The 12,904-nt window shown below is 45.2% G+C and overlaps 1 protein-coding gene and 1 non-coding gene across 3 annotated transcripts in view; both read right to left on the bottom strand.

Annotated features, from left to right (window-relative positions):
- TOP2B (DNA topoisomerase II beta) overlaps positions 1–12,904 on the bottom strand; it is a 485,217-nt gene that overhangs the window by 349,325 nt on the left and 122,988 nt on the right. The window lies entirely within an intron of this gene.
- LOC138262529 (small nucleolar RNA SNORD89) lies at positions 9,954–10,066 on the bottom strand. Its single transcript, XR_011199251.1, has one exon. It is a non-coding gene; the product is annotated as a small nucleolar RNA SNORD89 (small nucleolar RNA).

The following is a 12,904-nucleotide window of genomic DNA, read 5'->3' as shown; positions in this document are numbered from 1 at the left end:
CCTAGGAACTGTGAAAATTGCACTAAGTGTCCACTTTTAAAACAGCTATTTGTGAATAACTTGAAAAGTATACATGCAATTTTGATGATTTGAAGTTCCTAAAGTACTTACCTGCAATACCTTTCGAATGAGATATTACATGTAGAATTTGAACCTGTGGTTCTTAAAATAAACTAAGAAAAGATATTTTTCTATATAAAAACCTATTGGCTGGATTTGTCTCTGAGTGTGTGTACCTCATTTATTGTCTATGTGTATGTACAACAAATGCTTAACACTACTCCTTGGATAAGCCTACTGCTCGACCACACTACCACAAAATAGAGCATTAGTATTATCTCTTTTTACCACTATTTTACCTCTAAGGGGAACCCTTGGACTCTGTGCATGCTATTCCTTACTTTGAAATAGCACATACAGAGCCAACTTCCTACACACAGCCCAGCAGGGCACTCCAGCTTAGTGGAGTTGCCCGCCCCCTCCGGCCACGGCCCCCACTTTTGGCGGCAAGGCTGGAGGGAACAAAGAAAGCAACAAGGAGGAGTCACTGGCCAGTCAGGACAGCCCCTAAGGTGTCCTGAGCTGAGGTGACTCTAACTTTTAGAAATCCTCCATCTTGCAGATGGAGGATTCCCCCAATAGGGTTAGGATTGTGACCCCCTCCCCTTGGGAGGAGGCACAAAGAGGGTGTACCCACCCTCAGGTCTAGTAGCCATTGGCTACTAACCCCCCAGACCTAAACACGCCCTTAAATTTAGTATTTAAGGGCTACCCTGAACCCTAGAAAATGAGATTCCTGCAACAACAAGAAGAAGGACTGCCTAGCTGAAAACCCCTGCAGAGGAAGACCAGAAGACAACAACTGCCTTGGCTCCAGAAACTCACCGGCCTGTCTCCTGCCTTCCAAAGAACTCTGCTCCAGCGACGCCTTCCAAAGGGACCAGCGACCTCTGCATCCTCTGAGGACTGCCCTGCTTCGACGACGACAAGAAACTCCCGAGGACAGCGGACCTGCTCCAAAAAGACTGCAACTTTGTTTCAAGAAGCAGCTTTAAAGAACCCTGCAACTCCCCGCAAGAAGTGTGAGACTTGCAACACTGCACCCGGCGACCCCGACTCGGCTGGTGGAGAACCAACACCTCAGGGAGGACCCCCGGACTACTCTACGACTGTGAGTACCAAAACCTGTCCCCCCTGAGCCCCCACAGCGCCGCCTGCAGAGGGAATCCCGAGGCTTCCCCTGACCGCGACTCTCTGAAACCTAAGTCCCGACGCCTGGAAAAGACCCTGCACCCGCAGCCCCCAGGACCTGAAGGACCGGACTTTCACTGCAGAAGTGACCCCCAGGAGTCCCTCTCCCAAGTGGAGGTTTCCCCGAGGAAGCCCCCCCTTGCCTGCCTGCAGCGCTGAAGAGATCCCTTGATCTCTCATTGACTTACATTGCGAACCCGACGCCTGTTCTAACACTGCACCCGGCCGCCCCCCCGCCGCTGAGGGTGAAATTTCTGTGTGGGCTTGTGTCCCCCCCCAGTGCCCTACAAAACCCCCCTGGTCTGCCCTCCGAAGACGCGGGTACTTACCTGCAAGCAGACCGGAACCGGGGCACCCCCTTCTCTCCATTGAAGCCTATGCGTTTTGGGCACCACTTTGAACTCTGCACCTGACCGGCCCTGAGCTGCTGGTGTGGTAACTTTGGGGTTGCTCTGAACCCCCAACGGTGGGCTACCTTGGACCAAGAACTGAACCCTGTAAGTGTCTTACTTACCTGGTAAAACTAACAAATACTTACCTCCCCCAGGAACTGTGAAAATTGCACTGTGTCCACTTTTTAAATAGCTATTTGTGAATAACTTGAAAAGTATACATGCAATTGAAATGATTCAAAGTTCCTAATGTACTTACCTGCAATACCTTTCAAACAAGATATTACATGTTAAATTTGAACCTGTGGTTCTTAAAATAAACTAAGAAAAGATATTTTTCTATACAAAACCTATTGGCTGGATTTGTCTCTGAGTGTGTGGACCTCATTTATTGTCTATGTGTATGTACAACAAATGCTTAACACTACTCCTTGGATAAGCCTACTGCTCGACCACACTACCACAAAATAGAGCATTAGTATTATCTATTTTTACCACTATTTTACCTCTAAGGGGAACCCTTGGACTCTGTGCATGCTATTCCTTACTTTGAAATAGCACATACAGAGCCAACTTCCTACAGTCACCCACTGTTTTTGAAGACAGAACATGGCAACAATGTTGTCTGTACGTATGAACACTGTCTTGTGTTGCAATTGTGAATGGAACGCTTTCATTGTTAAGAAAACTGCTTGCAGTTCCAGGTAATTGATGTGAAGAGACCGCTGAGTATTGTCCCATATCCCCTGAACTGTGAAGTTGAGGAGATGAGCTCCCCAACCAGTGTTTGAGGCATCAGTTGAGAGTGATCTGGGGCACAGTTCTAAAAAGGGCCGCCCATTCATAAGGTTTGTGGTGTTCTACCAATGCAGAGAGTGATAAGCATGGCAATCCAACAACACTAGCTCTTCCATTTGACCCTGTGCCAACGACAAGAGAGACATTGTTGAAGAAGACGCATGTGAAGTCTGGCATGAGGTACTATGGCAATACAAGATGCCATCATCCCTAACAGTTTCATAACAGTTCTTACTGTATGTTTGGTTCTGTTCTGTTTTAATGTAGCAATTAATGATTGAAACGCCTGAACTCAGGCTGAGTTGGGAAATGCTAGTCCTAACTGTGTTGAGGATAGCTCCTAGATAGGGTTCTATCTGTAGAGGTTGCAGATGAGATTGGATGTCGTTTATGGTGAACCCCAGAGTGTGTAGGAGACAAATTGTAGTTTGAGTGTGGCTTTGACACTGTGTGAATGAGTTAGCTTTGATTAGTCATTTGTCTAAATAAGGAAAAACATGAAATTGTTTTCTTCTGAGAAGTGCTGCAACTACTGTGAGACATTTTGTGAATACTTTGGGACTGATTGTGCCTCCGAATAGTAATACTTTGGAATTGGTAACGTTTTCCTGCAACTATAAATCTTAGGTGTTTGCAGTGTGCAGGATAAATGAGAATGTGAAAGTAAGCGTCTTTTAGGCCTAACGCTGTCATGAAGTCGCCTTGTTGTAATAGGGGGAATAACATCCTGAAGAGTGACCATATGAAAGTCTTCGGATAGGATGTAGTGGTTTATGGGTCTGAGATCTACTATTGATCTCAGAGACCAGTCTTTTTTGGGTATTAGAAATTACAGGAAGTTAACTCCTGTTCCATGCTATTGTAATGGTACTGGCTCTATAGCCAATGTACTTCGTCTATGAGAAGAGTGAGATGAGTTTGTGAGTTCAAGGGCGTATAATTGGTGGAGTGGAAATGAGCTCCAAACAGTAACCATTTTTGGATAATTTGAAGTACCCATTGATCTGTGGTAATTTGAGACCATTGGGCGTACAAATGGTGTAACCTTCCCCCTACAGGAGTGGTGTGGGTTGTTACGTTTTGTTTTAAATCATTGTTTAGTGGTGGATGAGGAACCACTTGCTGTAGATGGTTTTCATCTTCCTTGGTTATTGTTGCCTTTATATGATCCTCTAATGTAACCTCTGGTGTATTGAGAGGTCGGCTTTGTTTGATAAGAAGAATGTTCCTTAGATGATCGAAAGCCCCTTGCAAATTCGGCGTGATGAAAAGTACCCCTATGTGTGCTGGCTTTCAGAGCTCCCATAGCTTTGGCAGTTTGACTGACTGTTTAATTTTTCAAGCATGGTATCCACTTGCAGCCCAAAGAAATGCTGTTTATCAAAGGGCATGTTTAAAACTGCCTGCTGTACTTCTGGTTTAAACTCTGAACATCTGAGCCAGGCATGGCGCCCAATCATTTACAATTTCTACCCCCCTTTTCAATGCTCTTTTGGTAGGTATTGTAAAAGCTCCTCCATGGCATTCCAGTGAGCTGTATCATAATGCGAATTGCAAATGCACAAGCGTTGTTATCCCCAGTGAATGGGTGCTTGAGCTGCCACTTTTTTCCATGCTGCATCTAATTTTTTACTTTCGTTATCAGGAGGTGCATCTCCTGTTGCGCAGAGTAGGGGAAACAATAGTCTGGAGGGATCTGTGTTTTTATAAATAAACGATCAGTGGGTGCAGCCTGTATTTTATACACTCTGAGAGGGATATCCCTTGATCATACAGGCTCTTTAAATATGTAATCTGCATCTCTGAGCATGCCCAAAAGCATTGGGAGGAATTGACCTTCCTTGTGTTGCGCCAAGGGTGTCAAATAAAAAAAAGCCTCCTCTATTGGATCAGTTTACATACGTACGTAGAGAAATGTTGCTGCTCTGGCTATAACCTGTTGAATCCTGAGGTGGAGACAGTCTAGCTGGGTAAAGATCTGGATCATTTGGCATATTAGGATCCGGATCATACTCAGCCCAGGGGTCCTGCTCATCTAATGTATCCCCTAAATCTTGAGCCCCACAGGGTGATAAACTAGGTGGTATGAACCCTAAGGGAGGGGGGAGATGTTGGTGGAGGAGACTGTTGTGGAGAAGTGTGTGGACAAGTGTGTGGACAAGTGTGTGGACAAGTGTGTGGACAAGTGTGTGGACAAGTGTGTGGACAAGTGTGTGGACAAGTGTGTGGACAAGTGTGTGGACAAGTGTGTGGACAAGTGTGTGGACAAGTGTGTGGACAAGTGTGTGGACAAGTGTGTGGACAAGTGTGTGGACAAGTGTGTGGACAAGTGTGTGGACAAGTGTGTGGACAAGCGTGTGGACAAGCGTGTGGACAAGCGTGTGGACAAGCGTGTGGACAAGCGTGTGGACAAGCGTGTGGACAAGCGTGTGGACAAGCGTGTGGACAAGTGTGAGTAAGAAAAAGTATTTTCTTTGGTAGTCGTTTTTAGAGGAGGAGAGGAATCAAGACTCTTGGAAACCTAATTTCCTCTTTAAAGTTGGCAGAGGTGATGCTATAATCCACCCGCTTCCTTTTTAGAGGCGAGCGCAAAGTGCTCCGTCCCTCTTCTAATCTCTCTTTAGGGGGATTTTAACCACACCATGTTACACCAGTCACTTTCATTAGTTTGTTGGCTTGCCTTTTAAACTCTGCTTGTTTTCATTCGTGAAAGGCATGCATACATCATGCCTTTTCTGGTGTTTAGTCCTCCTCAAGAGCATGGGAAAACTACTGAAAACAGACGAGGCTCCATGTTTTCCGTATGGTTTCTAGACTACTTTTTCTCTTTATTTTGCAGCGCGCTGGTTTTTTCTTTTTTTTTTCTTTCCATTTAACGTGGCAAGAAAAGTCCGGTTAGGAGTTTACAACGCTAATAGCTCTAGCTCAACATATTGCTAGACCCGCTGCTTTGCAAATGTTTGTTGAACTTGAAGTTGGCACTACAGAGCATCTATGACTTCTAGAATTGGTTCCACCTGTGATTGGTGGTTATAGACTATCCAAAGTCACTGAAAGTCTTTTCTGATATTTTCAGTCCCAAGGTCTTTTGTGTGGACAGAAAATTTTCAGCCCCGAAATTGTAGCAGGATGTTTTTTATTTTTTGGTGACGAAGTGGTCGCTACTGAAGTTGCCGGCACCGAAGCACCATGTATTTTCGGTCTTGTCAGAGACAAAACAGTGGCACAGGAGGTCAATGCTGAAGATCTCTTTGGCTTTTTTCGGTGCAGAGGTGGAATGCAGTGGAATCTCGGATCCGAACATGGCTGGAAGGCAGCAGCGGACCAGTGACCTCTCTTGATGGTGTTTTGGTCGATGGAAAAGGGGTAATTTTACTCACAGTTTGCACTGTCTGTAATTGTTGACTCTTGACGTCCGACTGCACATCAGAGTCCGATTCTTCAATGGAAAAAGCCCCCTCCTGTTCCAATTCTTCTAGTGCATGCTTGTCGCAGATGTCTGGTGTGCCATTTGGATGTTGAGGCGCCATTTCCAACAGACGAGCTCTTCGATCTCTAATTGTCTTCTTTGATCGAAAAGAGCGGCATGCTTCATAGGTCTTTTCGTTGTGGTCAGGAGAAAGACACAAAATACACACCTGGTGGTGGTCAGTGTGTGGACATTTTGAGTGGCATTGAGGGCAAAACCGAAATGGAGCACGTTCCATTAGGTCTGTGTACTTAGATGTCACGTTAGGGCCTGTTTCCGCACCGAAGGCTGGAAAAAGTTGATTCTGAATGTAGAAATGGAACCGAAAAATTAAGTATTGAGGAATACGCAATCGAAAACAATACCGACGATGATAAAGACTGAAAGTGTTAGACTGTATGGAGCCAAGAACTCAGAGTGAGAGGAACACACGTCCGAACCAGACAACGAAGAGAAACAATCTAACAAAAGACTATGCCCATGTGCAGTATTACCGAGAGGAGGAGTCACTCAATACCGTGACTTGAACAGTTTCTACGAAGAAAAACAAGTTGTACTACTCAGAGCCCAACACTAGATGGCGAGCTTTGCACAGCATGTATATATTAAAATGTTTTTTTATTTCAAAATGTTTTCAGTGCAACCATCAATAATTAACACACGCAACATCAAGAAAACGAGCACGAGGTTGACCAGGAATCCACAATGCTGCATGTGCCCGCACCATCTTTCTCCTCATGTTATTCACTTTTGTGTGTTGCTAAAAGTGGATTACTACTTTGTACTCATAAGAAAAAATAAGCGCATCACTATTCCATGCAGTCTGGACATTTCTAAAGAATGTCCTCAGAAAAGTCACTTTGCCAGGTATGGATACGCACAGGCCCTTTCATTTGAGATTAGCAATTGTAGGTTTGCGTGCCTCCGATGTTGAGCAAATGCTTCAAACAGTTTGCAGCTTGCAGTGCTGTAGTTTCATATGCTAAGCACACTCCTGCATCTAATGTTGACTTTGCAAGTTGTTTTTCTTTAAAGAGGTTTCAGTTTCATGGCTGCTTGTGATACCTTTCTCAAAACTCACAAGCACCACAACCGGTACAGACTCCAGTTTAGATCGCGTTCCAGAAGGAGATAGTTCCATAGCTGCTATGCCCCCAGGTTCAAGCATTAAGGATTAGCTTTCATTGGTGCTTGCCACATTTTCCTAATTACCATCTGGAATGAGCAGGTGTGTGTGTGTGTGTGTGTGTGTGTGTGTGTGTGTGTGTGTGTGTGTGTGTGTGTGTGTGTGTGTGTGTGTGTGTGTGTGTGTGTGTGTGTGTGTGTGTGAATGAGCAGGTGTGTGTGTGTGTGTGTGTGTGTGTGTGTGTGTGCGCGCGCGGTAGGAGTAAGCGCTATATGTTGATCCACAGTGCTTTGATCACAGATTCGAGTGTGGGTACTTGTTGGTGAAGCTTGGCAGTTTGCATTCTTGTGGATAGCTAAGAGGTCTAGCCTGCTGCAAGTGCTGAAAGAGCACAAAGGATGTTGAATTGTCATTCGTGTTTGATTTGATGCGTTGAGCTGAGCAGGTATGCAAAATCATTGCCCACTCCCGGAAGGAGGACCTAGTGATGTAGTGAGTCCTAGTTTGTTTTAATGGGATAGCAGGAGTTAGCTTCGCCGCTGGCTTGTAGACTCGTGCCCCCATCACCTAGTGACTTTTAACCTACTTAGCTTGCTCTGTCTTAGCCCATTTAATTATTTATTTCTTCTAAGATGGCTGCCTTGTTTATAGTTAGGCCACTTGTTATGAGTTTCATTATCAGTGTCACCGCGCCAAGATCAAGCACCAAAGACAAACAAACAGTAGGTGTTCACACTTAGAGATTTTCCCCTCTCTATACTTTCGAGGGATTGTTGATATTAATTGCCGTCCCAAGCATGCCTGTTATCTATTGTTATGAATAACACCTACATCAAGGGACCTTGTAGATCTGTATAAATACATCACACTTTAGACAGATAATGAGAGGGATTCCGACCAGAGGGCATCGCCACCATCGCTGATACCGATGCTGCAGTCGTCTTGACGCTGACCCAGTTTTCGTGTCCCTACGGATTCTGAGATAGAGACCTCATTCCAAGGTAACAAGGGTTGGGGGCTCCTCTCATGGACACGGCTTTGGCAGATTAGGTTTAGCAAACCCAGCTCTCCTTTAGGTAGGAGGTTAGGCCTATTCACATTAGGGTAATAGGGCATATTCGATCTTATATATCTCTTTCATGTATTGCAAAATGGTGGGGGTCTTCATAACAATGACTCTTCTTCACAATACTGTTACTTGCTATATTCATTATCCTTAACATTGCAGTCCATGCAACTTGTCGCAAATTGCAGTTATGTTAAATAAAAAGCTATTATAACTTTACTGCATCTGTGTCATTGCCTGTGTTTGTATGAGACATATCTGTGAGAAAAGGGCAATCTCCGTTTAACCACGACATTCCCTGAGATATCTTATTTTGAGTCCATGCGTTAACGACTGCCATAAATCACCTTTTTACTATAGTGTTTCTGGTGAGGTGCTGCTAGTGAGCTAGTAAGGTTGGGACAACAGTTGTGACTTGTTGTAGGAAAGACTCAGTCGCCTACAAACAAAAGTACTGTCATCCTTTAACCAGCAGTCTTGCTCAGAGCAAGAGTCCAAACTACGACAGTGACAAATGGCACAGACCCAATTCGTCCTTGCTAGCTTGGACAACTATGGGGAGGGTGTACCCCTTCATGTTTGTAAGTGCTAGCAGAGCTAACAACCGCCATCAGATCCTGTGATGCGCAGGAACAACTGCTGGGGAGAGCACCGGCCCTTGGGCTTTAAGATGGTCCTTGTGTGCTCCCACTCCAGAGAGGCGTCAGTGCTGATGGTCGCTCGTGACTGGGAGATGAGGAATGGCCTTGCCCATTAACATGTTTGAGTTGGTCAGTCACTGGGCTCCACCAACACTGGTTCTTCTCACTGCACAGTTGCTTGTGACCCTTTTCACATAAGGTAATCTTGCAGATGGCAAATGTGCAATTGGCTGTCCAAAACGTTTGCAATGCGAGAGCCATCATTTCTAATTGAATTATTCTTCCTGTCAGAGGATGCAATGTCTGGAGGAGGGGAAGCAGCCTCTGAAACGTTACCCTGTCTTGTTGCTGGAATATGCTTTGCCTTTAATTGTGCTAAATATGGCTTCAAAGAATGGCTGCATTTTCTTAAGGGCAGAGGTGAAACTTGTTGGCATTAACTGTGAATCCCAATGAGTGGAGGAGTGGAATAGCTCGTGAGTGTGAGTGAGGCTCTGCACTCGGCTGCTGCACTTTACCAGCCAGTCATACAGGTATGAAGACAAGAGTGCAGTGGCCTCATATGCTGCTACCAATGCCAGACATGTACCAAATACTCGAGCAAACAAGTTGGGCCAGCTTCCAGCTTCTGATCAAAATATGGGATAAGCGTTCCACAAAATTTCAGGTTCGGTAGTCCGCAAGTTTTGCACAAATAAAACATTTGATGTGCAAGACTACATTCACATTTTGTGAGTGCAAACACTAAATTCTTTTTCACAGAAAATGAGTATGTGGAATTTGAATTGGATGAATTGTCTTCCTGAAGTGTAGTACAAAGGGACAAAGAAGTGAGAATTTCAAGACGGGGCACCCAGCAAAGTAGGTGAACGTTGCAAACGTATAACCTTGAGGGTACTCAATCTACTGCAATTACTTCACCACCCTAGAAACAGAGACAATGTGCTAAGTAAAAAAGGAGGGGTTAGTCAATTTCAGGTAAGAATGAGTAGGGGTTCTCCCCAAAAATAAAGGGGGCGGTTTGAAGGGGAAACATTGGAAAAACGAAAAGTTACACATGCAGTATGCATATTTTCATTACTTCTACAGACGATATTTTGGAACCAACATATTATGACCCATATTTCCATACATGCTCAACAGATGAATTCTTATAACCATAACCAATAAAGATAGCCAATCATGCAACCAGTCATCTCAATACAATGCTACTGAGGTCAGATCAGATTTCGCTTCAAGGGAATTTGTCATGGCATCTCCACCAGAGAGCAAACTGCTAAGGGAGACACTTCAATTCGGCCTTTTCTGTCATCATTCCTCAGTTTCATAGCAATTGTATTGCAAGTGTAAGCCTACAGTGTCTTATTTGCAGATAGAAGGAAAAAAGGTACCGGCTGCCTTGGTAAAAGAGCAAAACAATTTACTGCAGCAAACATTCCAGAAAGCAATAGGCTCTGTCCAAAGTACCCATGTTTTAAAGGTTGGATCTTGAAAGAAAAACAAATACCCAACATCACATTAGATTACATACTCTTCTCTCACACTTCAAGATTAAGGCTTCCAGAGTGATCCTGCAAAGGCTGTTGTAGTCACCCATCTCCCCTCGACCCGGCTTACACAGTAGGAGTGGTTCATGCACTACATGGCGTAGCCCACAGATGTTGCTGGAATATGCTTTGCCTTTAATTGTGCTAAATATAGCTTCAAAGAATGGCTGCATTTTTTAAGGGCAGAGGTGAAACTTGTCGGCATTAACTGTGAATCCCAATGAGTGGAGGAGTGGAATAGCTCGTGAGTGTGAGTGAGGCTCTGCACTCGGCTGCTGCACTTTACCAGCCAGTCATACAGGTATGAAGACAAGAGTGCAGTTGCCTCATATATGCTGTGCTACCAATGCCAGACATGTACCAACTACTGGAGGGACTTCTGTAAGTAGGACTCAGAATTGATAATGAACTTTTCTTATTACAAACCTAGTGTACTGATGGAGAGCTGGGTGAGCAAGCGTCCTTGAGACTGGGGGTCACCATCTAGTGCTTGGCTAAGAGCAGCAGAATGATCTCCAGGAGAGTTGTTATCTTGAAGTGCTCTAACCTAACACTGATCAAGTGGTCCGAGATGGAGTATTGGCCACAATGTCCTGTCTTCCTTGGGGATAAAAAAAAAAAAAGAGGGGATATACTCAGTGTGGTGTTGGTGAACTCTAGGCATGGTCTTTACCCCAGGAGTGGGTTTTATTGAGAACCACGGAGAAAAATGGCCCCCAAAGTCATACAAGGGGATATATTCAGGATTCCGCTCCCCACAGCGCATCCATTTTGTCAGAAAAAGTTCCTTTGGCGCTTTATCCTATAATACATACAGCATCTATCGCTTCACTGCTAGGTGGTCATTTTGCACTGAAAAGCTTTACAAGCCGGCCAGGTGGACGTTATGGTCCCTCAGGAGGTAGAGATTAGAGACCGGTTGCTGGGCGGACCACAGGAGCTGTTGCAAATAGGGCAGAATTTAAATGATGCGTGCTCAATACCTCTCCCCACATAGGTCATTATGCAAGCTGACCCCTCGCCCAGACAAGGTGATCGTGTTAAATTCAGCGTTTTGTTGTTTCAGTGTTGAGCTTTGCTGTTGGAGTGCTCCGGTGCGCTCGCAAAAAGATGCACGTTAACCACATGCAAGCAGAAAAAAAAAAAAACTCAAGCTGACATAAATGTCCTGGTGCATTGGGAGTTTCAGGGGCGAGGCCATGAGTTACCGTGAAACCGAAAACATTTATTCAAAGAAAAACTATTTGCAGCATCTGAACCCAAAAGTCGCTGGAGGGAGTGCACAGCATTTTGGCCACCTTTACATCATTGGGATGGTAACAGAACACCACGCTGTGAAGTCTTAGAAGGTCAAGGAAAGCTTTAGAGTGAATGTTATACAACAATAGATCTAGTAAGATGACTTTATACAATAACCTTTACAATTACCGAGATATTTTTACACTTATTTAAATAAAACTTCGCAGCTTTTGCTCTATTTCATACTTGTAGACATTAGGCCTAAATAGTAAGAAATGAAAATGTCACTTACCCAGTGTACATCTGTTCGTGGCATCAGTCGCAGTAGATTCGCATGTTCTGCAATAGCTCGCTGTAAAGAAATGGCTCCCTGTTGCAGTTACCCCCCACTTTTTGCCTGATACTGATGCTGACTTGACTGAGAAGTGTGCTGGGACCCTGCTAACCAGGCCCCAGCACCAGTGTTCTTTCACCTAAAATGTACCATTGTTTCCACAATTGGCACACCCTGGCATCCAGATAAGTCCCTTGTAACTGGTACCTCTGGTACCAAGGGCCCTGATGCCAGGGAAGGTCTCTAAGGGCTGTAGCATGTATTATGCCACCCTAGAGACCCCTCACTCAGCACAGACACACTGCTTACCAGCCTGTGTGTGCTGGTGAGAACAAAATGAGTAAGTCGACATGGCACTCCCCTCAGGGTGCCATGCCAGCCTCTCACTGCCTATGCAGTATAGGTAAGACACCCCTCTAGCAGGCCTTACAGCCCTAAGGCAGGGTGCACTATACCATAGGTGAGGGTACCAGTGCATGAGCACTGTGCCCCTACAGTGTCTAAGCAAAACCTTAGACATTGTAAGTGCAGGGTAGCCATAAGAGTATATGGTCTGGGAGTCTGTTTTACACGAACTCCACAGCACCATAATGGCTACACTGAAAACTGGGAAGCTTGGTATCAAACTTCTCAGCACAATAAATGCACACTGATGCCAGTGTACATTTTATTGTAAAATACACCACAGAGGGCACCTTAGAGGTGCCCCCTGAAACTTAACCGACTGTCTGTGTAGGCTGACTAGTTCCAGCAGCCTGCCACACCAGAGACATGTTGCTGGCCCCATGGGGAGAGTGCCTTTGTCACTCTGAGGCCAGTAACAAAGCCTGCACTGGGTGGAGATGCTAACACCTCCCCCAGGCAGGAGCTGTGACACCTGGCGGTGAGCCTCAAAGGCTCACCCCTTTGTCACAGCCCAGCAGGGCACTCCAGCTTAGTGGAGTTGCCCGCCCCCTCCGGCCACGGCCCCCACTTTTGGCGGCAAGGCTGGAGGGAACAAAGCAAGCAACAAGGAGGAGTCACTGGCCAGTCAGGACAGCC

Source organism: Pleurodeles waltl, chromosome 10 (genome assembly GCF_031143425.1).
Source record: "Pleurodeles waltl isolate 20211129_DDA chromosome 10, aPleWal1.hap1.20221129, whole genome shotgun sequence".
NCBI classification, from domain to species: Eukaryota; Metazoa; Chordata; class Amphibia; order Caudata; family Salamandridae; genus Pleurodeles; species Pleurodeles waltl.
This window is presented reverse-complemented; position numbering and strand designations above follow the sequence as displayed.